This window comes from Plectrocnemia conspersa, unplaced genomic scaffold (genome assembly GCF_051122295.1).
Source record: "Plectrocnemia conspersa isolate PC_06_02 unplaced genomic scaffold, ASM5112229v1 ptg000001l, whole genome shotgun sequence".
Taxonomy (NCBI): domain Eukaryota; kingdom Metazoa; phylum Arthropoda; class Insecta; order Trichoptera; family Polycentropodidae; genus Plectrocnemia; species Plectrocnemia conspersa.
This window is the reverse complement of record NW_028277165.1, coordinates 3,401,090-3,407,057: the sequence shown is the minus strand read 5'-3', so window position 1 is coordinate 3,407,057 and position 5,968 is coordinate 3,401,090. Positions and strand designations below refer to the sequence as shown.

General features: G+C 26.7%; 1 long non-coding RNA gene across 3 annotated transcripts; it reads left to right on the top strand.

The window, feature by feature from the left end:
- Window positions 1-1,417: 1,417 nt before the first annotated feature.
- On the top strand, window positions 1,418-3,903 carry LOC148238462 (uncharacterized). Of its 3 annotated transcripts, none has more exons than XR_015811683.1 (3): window positions 1,418-2,343; window positions 2,412-2,601; window positions 2,701-3,903. It is a non-coding gene; the product is annotated as an uncharacterized LOC148238462 (long non-coding RNA). The 3 variants fall into 3 exon arrangements; XR_015811682.1 differs by having other exon boundaries at window positions 2,412-2,455; window positions 2,537-3,902; XR_015811690.1 differs by having other exon boundaries at window positions 1,418-2,455; window positions 2,537-2,601; window positions 2,701-3,902.
- Window positions 3,904-5,968: the final 2,065 nt, after the last annotated feature.

The window sequence follows — 5,968 nt, the reverse complement described above, 5'->3', positions numbered from 1 at the left end:
TAATTTATGTTAATTATAATATAACTAGCTGTCGGTACCTCACTATCGTGAGGTACCGATAGCTAGCGAGTGTGCGAATACCGGACCCTCAACTTTTTGGGTTTTAAATATAATTTTTGCTTCGTTCTGATTTTTTAAAATATTTTTTTAAATTTAATAGTTCAAATTGGACATGACTATTTAGGATTTTCAATGATAGACAAAATAGTTCAATCTATAAAAAACTACTTAACATTTTCAATTCATTTGAAAATAGGTTTACAACTTGACTAAATATTTCCAGAAGAAAACATTTTATATTATTTATTAGATTTACAACGTTAGATTTTATCGTTATATTGAAACTTAAATATTTAATGATACATATAAATATTGTATATCATTTATGAATAGGTTTAAAACTTGGCTAGATAATAATAAATTAAAAATTGTACTATGAAATTTCAATACAGCGAAGCTCACGAAACCAATGAATAAATTTTGGTGTACTGAAAATACGTTATATTGAATGTAGGAAAGATCATATATTTTTATTTTATTTTAAATTACTACATTACTACAGCATCAAAATAACCTCTTATAAGGTTGACAGATCGTTTTTTGTCCTTGTTTAAGGAAAATGTATGAAACACAATAAAATTTGTGAAAAAAATGTTTTATAATAAAAGTTTGAGGGTCAGCGAAACACCTGTAAATATTGCTTTTGAACACATCTGTCACACACCAAGTCAAGGACGAACTGAATGTGGAGAAATATTGTGTAAAGTTGCAACGTCATTCTTAAATTCGGATCAAAATATTTCGTTATACTGAGATTAGTCTTCGTTATAATGAAAACATTTTGTATGCAAGTTTTTAGGGGACAAATTAAAGATTCGTTATACTGGGAATTTTGTTATTTCGGTATTCGTTACAAAGAGATTTCGTTGTATTATTTTTTAAAATAGGTTTGTAACTTTACTAAATATTAATAAAACAAAAAATATCAAAATGTTTTCAACATAAAAAATATTATTGAAACGTAACATTTTGTATCATTTAAAAGTAGGTTTACAGTTTAATAAATAATAATAATAAATAGCATCGGCTACACATCCGCTCAAAAATATTACTGATATGAAAAAATATTTTGTTACACCTTACTAACGCAACAACACAATCGATCATATATAGTTGGTGCAATGCGAGTGATTATAAGTCATTGATTGTGTTTTAGCGTATTTTAGGTGTTTGAGTGCCAGTTTCAACGCTGCATAACACATTTTTATCATAAATTTAAATTTTCGTAATAAAAAAGTTTTTTGGTGACACCATAAGTTACTTTATAATTTAAAAAAAATATTTCTATGATTTATGTGTAAAAATAAAAGTCAGTTTTTAATTACATTTACTAATTATAAAGAAACAATAAACTAAAAATATCAAGAACCTAATCTGTTTCTTCAGACCAAAAGTGCGCTTTAAAAATATTAATAATTTTGAAAATTTTGTCTTTTTTGATTAAAAAATATTTTGATTTACATCTTTTTTAAAGTAAATGTTTTTCTGCGCAGCATTATATATTTTAATAATTAATGAGTGTAAAAAGTTTTCACTATATTTAAAATTAATAATAAACTAAAGATATTTGAAATCTATAATAAATTATTAATATTTAAAATCCATAATAAAATAGAAAATATTTTTAATGTTGAAAAAAATATTTTGAATAAATCTTGAAATTTTATTCCGAAACATTATAATTTAAAAAATATTTAAATTAGTGTTATACATTTTTGTGTAGTTTACTTTCAAAGGCGTCAGTAAGAGGGATTTTTGCAATACTGTGCGCTTAGTAGTTGGTTGGTAATGAATAGTACTTATTTTGAAACTTTGCCCCTTTTTATTGAAAATATTTTTTAAAGCAAAGTTTTAAAAATTCTCTAAAAACTAAAACTTTAAATTGCCAACGTTCGCCAAAATTTAGGTACATATTTTTTCTGTATAGAGAAGCTAATACATATCCACATTATTTATATTATATTTTAAATCTATAAACTAACAAAATATTTTAAAAAACATTTTTTTTTGTATTTGATGATTTTTATACATATTTTAATAAATTTTATACAATTTAAATCGTTAAAATAAATTTCGCTCGTTAAAATCAATTTCGCTCGTTAAAATCTATTTAGTTCGTACTCAAGCGCGGGACTTCCCAAATTTGCTTTGACAGTTCTCTGTCACATCTGGCAAGAAATATGTTATAATCGCGGCATATTTGTTACAAAGTGACAATTGAAGATGATTCAAGTGATGCAGCATTTGAAATTATAGACAAAACTATAAACTGCGGGTGTGCCAGTAAGTGTTTAGTTATAAATGAATAATATAACACGGTTATTCTAACAAAATTACTATTGACTTTCCAGGATCTAATATTAAAAGACAAACAGCGGTGATTTGGCAATTAAAGGTATACATACCGAAGTTAATTAAACATATTACAATGCTAGTAATAATAAAAAATATATGACATATTGTGACAATTTTGTAGAAGATGAAAAGATGCCAATCTACGTGTTTAATCCTCTACAGTACATCCATCAATTGTGTTCTTTGGTTGTCGTTTAAATTTAATTTATGGATTATATTAGTAGTAATAATGTGTTCAATGTTTACTCTTGATAGGAGTCTTATTGTTTTTTAATTATTTTTCAGAAGCAATGATGGAACAATTTGATGACCTATATGGCTACAACGTAGAATTGGTATATATAAACAAAGAGTTAATCTTCTCATGTTGAAGTCACTGTCAGCAAGTATTATCTTTTTATAAAGAACATACTACATAAGTTTGATGTAACTGAATATCTTAAATTTGGCTATTCAGAAAGAGGAATGATGGCACAGAACAAAAATTGTACCTATTTTGCCACATCGGAATTAAAAATAACCCACTCTTAGATATTTTGGCTATCGATTATTCCAGGTATGCAATCACATATTTATAATCATTGTAAAATGTCGTTTATTAGATAACATCCAAGAAACTACACATTTATAAGCTGTCCGACAGCGCCGATTTGATCGACATTAACTTTCAATCCTCACATACTAAGGATATATTACACGTTCATGTTTAAAACATAACTGGTTAATTTAAAATTCTTAAAATCTAACGTATATGTTTATTACATCGGAAAGCAATGATAATGTAATATAAAAGAAAAACTCACTTTCCGGCCTCGGAGCCCGGCGACGGGATTTCAAAATTTGAAGATTTCATTACAAAGATTGTTTTATGATCGTTTATCTAATTTAATCAATGTATTCTTCTTATCCTAAACACATTATGTATATATTTAATTCTCATAGTTATAACACACCTAGTTAATTTGCAATCCGATTATTTATAAAAGCAAAAACTCACTTTTAGGCCTCGGAGCCCGTCGCCGGGAATTCAAAATTTGAAAATTTCATTACGAAGATTATTTTATGATTGTTTATCTAGTTTAATCAATGTATTCTTCTAATCCTCAACACATTATGTATATATTTAATTTTTATTCAGTCAAATGACGAATTAATGAAAATTATTGTCGCGTAGCAAAATTTTATTATTAAATAATAATTATTTAAAAGTGTTGTCACGGTACTATCTATTTGAATTTGAATGCTTATTTTTCATTGGTCGACGCTATTTGAATATTTGAATGCTTATTTTTGATTGGTCGAAACAACAGAACGCATTACCGGCGGCTCGAAAATCAATCGGAACAAATTCAATTTTAATTTTTATTATTATTTATTATTATAATTAAATATATTTCCTTTGTTTACGTGTATTGTTACACACCGTTAATACAAAGCGATACGATTTACAGAGTATAGAATTGAACGGAGAATGTTTCATTGAAAGTTATGCGCGTCCGGAAGCGACGACGGCTTAGAACAATTATATATAAGATAGTATTATTGACATTGAGTAAGACCCTTGTTTGAATGATTTAAAGGTAATGAAATAAATTGTCCAACGACCAAGATCGGTCGTGTAAGTACTTGAGCACGTTCTGACTTAATCTTAATGCTCTAATAATTGCTGGGTACTTACAATCATACCGTCTGTGGCCTTAAACGCTACAATGTATATATGCAATTATAAATATTGATTATTATAGTTTCAAGAAGACTTTGAATTTTAATATTCAGCCTGCTGGCGTGTATCCATTAGTCGCAACTAGGTCACACTTGCAAGCAGTGTGAAGTAGACTTTTAAGGCTTTGAAAAAATCTGAAAACTTTGCAGACCGAGTGTGAAAACTTGAGTTGAAAGCCAAACTTCATAATTCCAAATGCCTTCCGAGAACATGGCACATATAGGGAAAATATAAATGCTAAGGCAAGTTTCTCTCACTCTCCTATTTTAGTTTTAAAAATCATATTATCATACGTAAACCGAATTGGATTACATTTTGTAAGTAAAGTGGCGAAACTACAAGTTTTATATATTTATATTTTTTTAAAGTTAAAAATAAATTATTGGTAATAAATCTTATCACAGCTTGTATTATACTAATATATGTATAAAATAATAAGATTTTTTTTAAATAATCAACAGACTGGTCAAAAACTGTTTTACGACGAATTTTAGTAATTTGACAATCCAGGTAAAACGGTTAGGAATTATTAAATCTTTTTACCGTAAAATATTGATAGAAGTATCTCTGAGTATCTCGAATGAAACAAATGAATGGAAATTTTATCATCAAATCCTTTAAAATGGCTTCTGAAAATATAAAATTTTATTGGGCATGACAGATGCTTTTAAAATACCAAAGGTTAAACATATATTTTACTATTGGCTATCAAAATATTGTATTGATTGTTTCTACAGAAATCTTACTGAAACGGTTCGAAAAGATGCACTCTAAAATTCTAGATATTATCGTTACATATGTTTTTTATTATTGAGTAGTTAAATAATTTATTTATGGTTCACAATGGTTAGATATAAGCAACTTCAAGATGCTTATTAAATTTTATATATGTGATTTTACTACGTGTAATGTTTACCATTCTCAAACCAGTCCAGTTCCAAGTTTTTTTATATGTTTAGGAAACGCTGCTGTAATTGTGATTACAGCATGCAAATTGTTTCGCATGTATATCACGAAACGTTCAATTATCCGATTTAGTCGATTGCAAGCAATATTCAATAAACTCGAGTCATAACTGTTTATCAATCTAATTGCGCAGCAACAAAAAACAGGTTAACTTCCGATAATTTATCGACAATCTTATTTTTTTACCAACTCGCCCATGGATTAAATTTTTCAATCAAAAAATGTAATCTATCAACACCTGGCCTCGTAGGTTTACAGTACGTAAAAACAACACTTTACATTTCCTTTTCTTTAATCAACACGTTTCAATAACAAGGGTGAGCAGATGTCTTTTAAAAAGGTGGTGAAAAAAATACAAGAAGCAGTAATTTAATGAAACGATTATTCGATTGAATGACTCTATGTATGTATTATAATTTTGTAGTAAAAACTGGTTTTGATCTCATGCACACCTGGAAGATATTTTATTATTGAATATTTTTATTATATTCATCCGCACTGCATCATATTATATCATATATATTCATGTTTTATTGTATCTGGTGCATATATAAGTAAATTGTAAACATGTTTTATAGATATTTTAAATTTCATCAAATAAAAAAAGACGTATTACTGATTTTGATAGACAATTTGACTATGAAATAATATATATTTTAAAGAATGAATTTTTGAAATACGCATAATTAAATAGAAAAAAATATTTACAATAAAGCACGTAAATGTAATGTAATAAGATTTAATAGAATTAATATTTAATCATGATAAAATGTTTACGTAAATTTTTTACTTTCTTTCTCTCTTAAAATTATTTTTATTCAATTATAAAAAGATGTATAATCATTTTATTTATATTATATTATA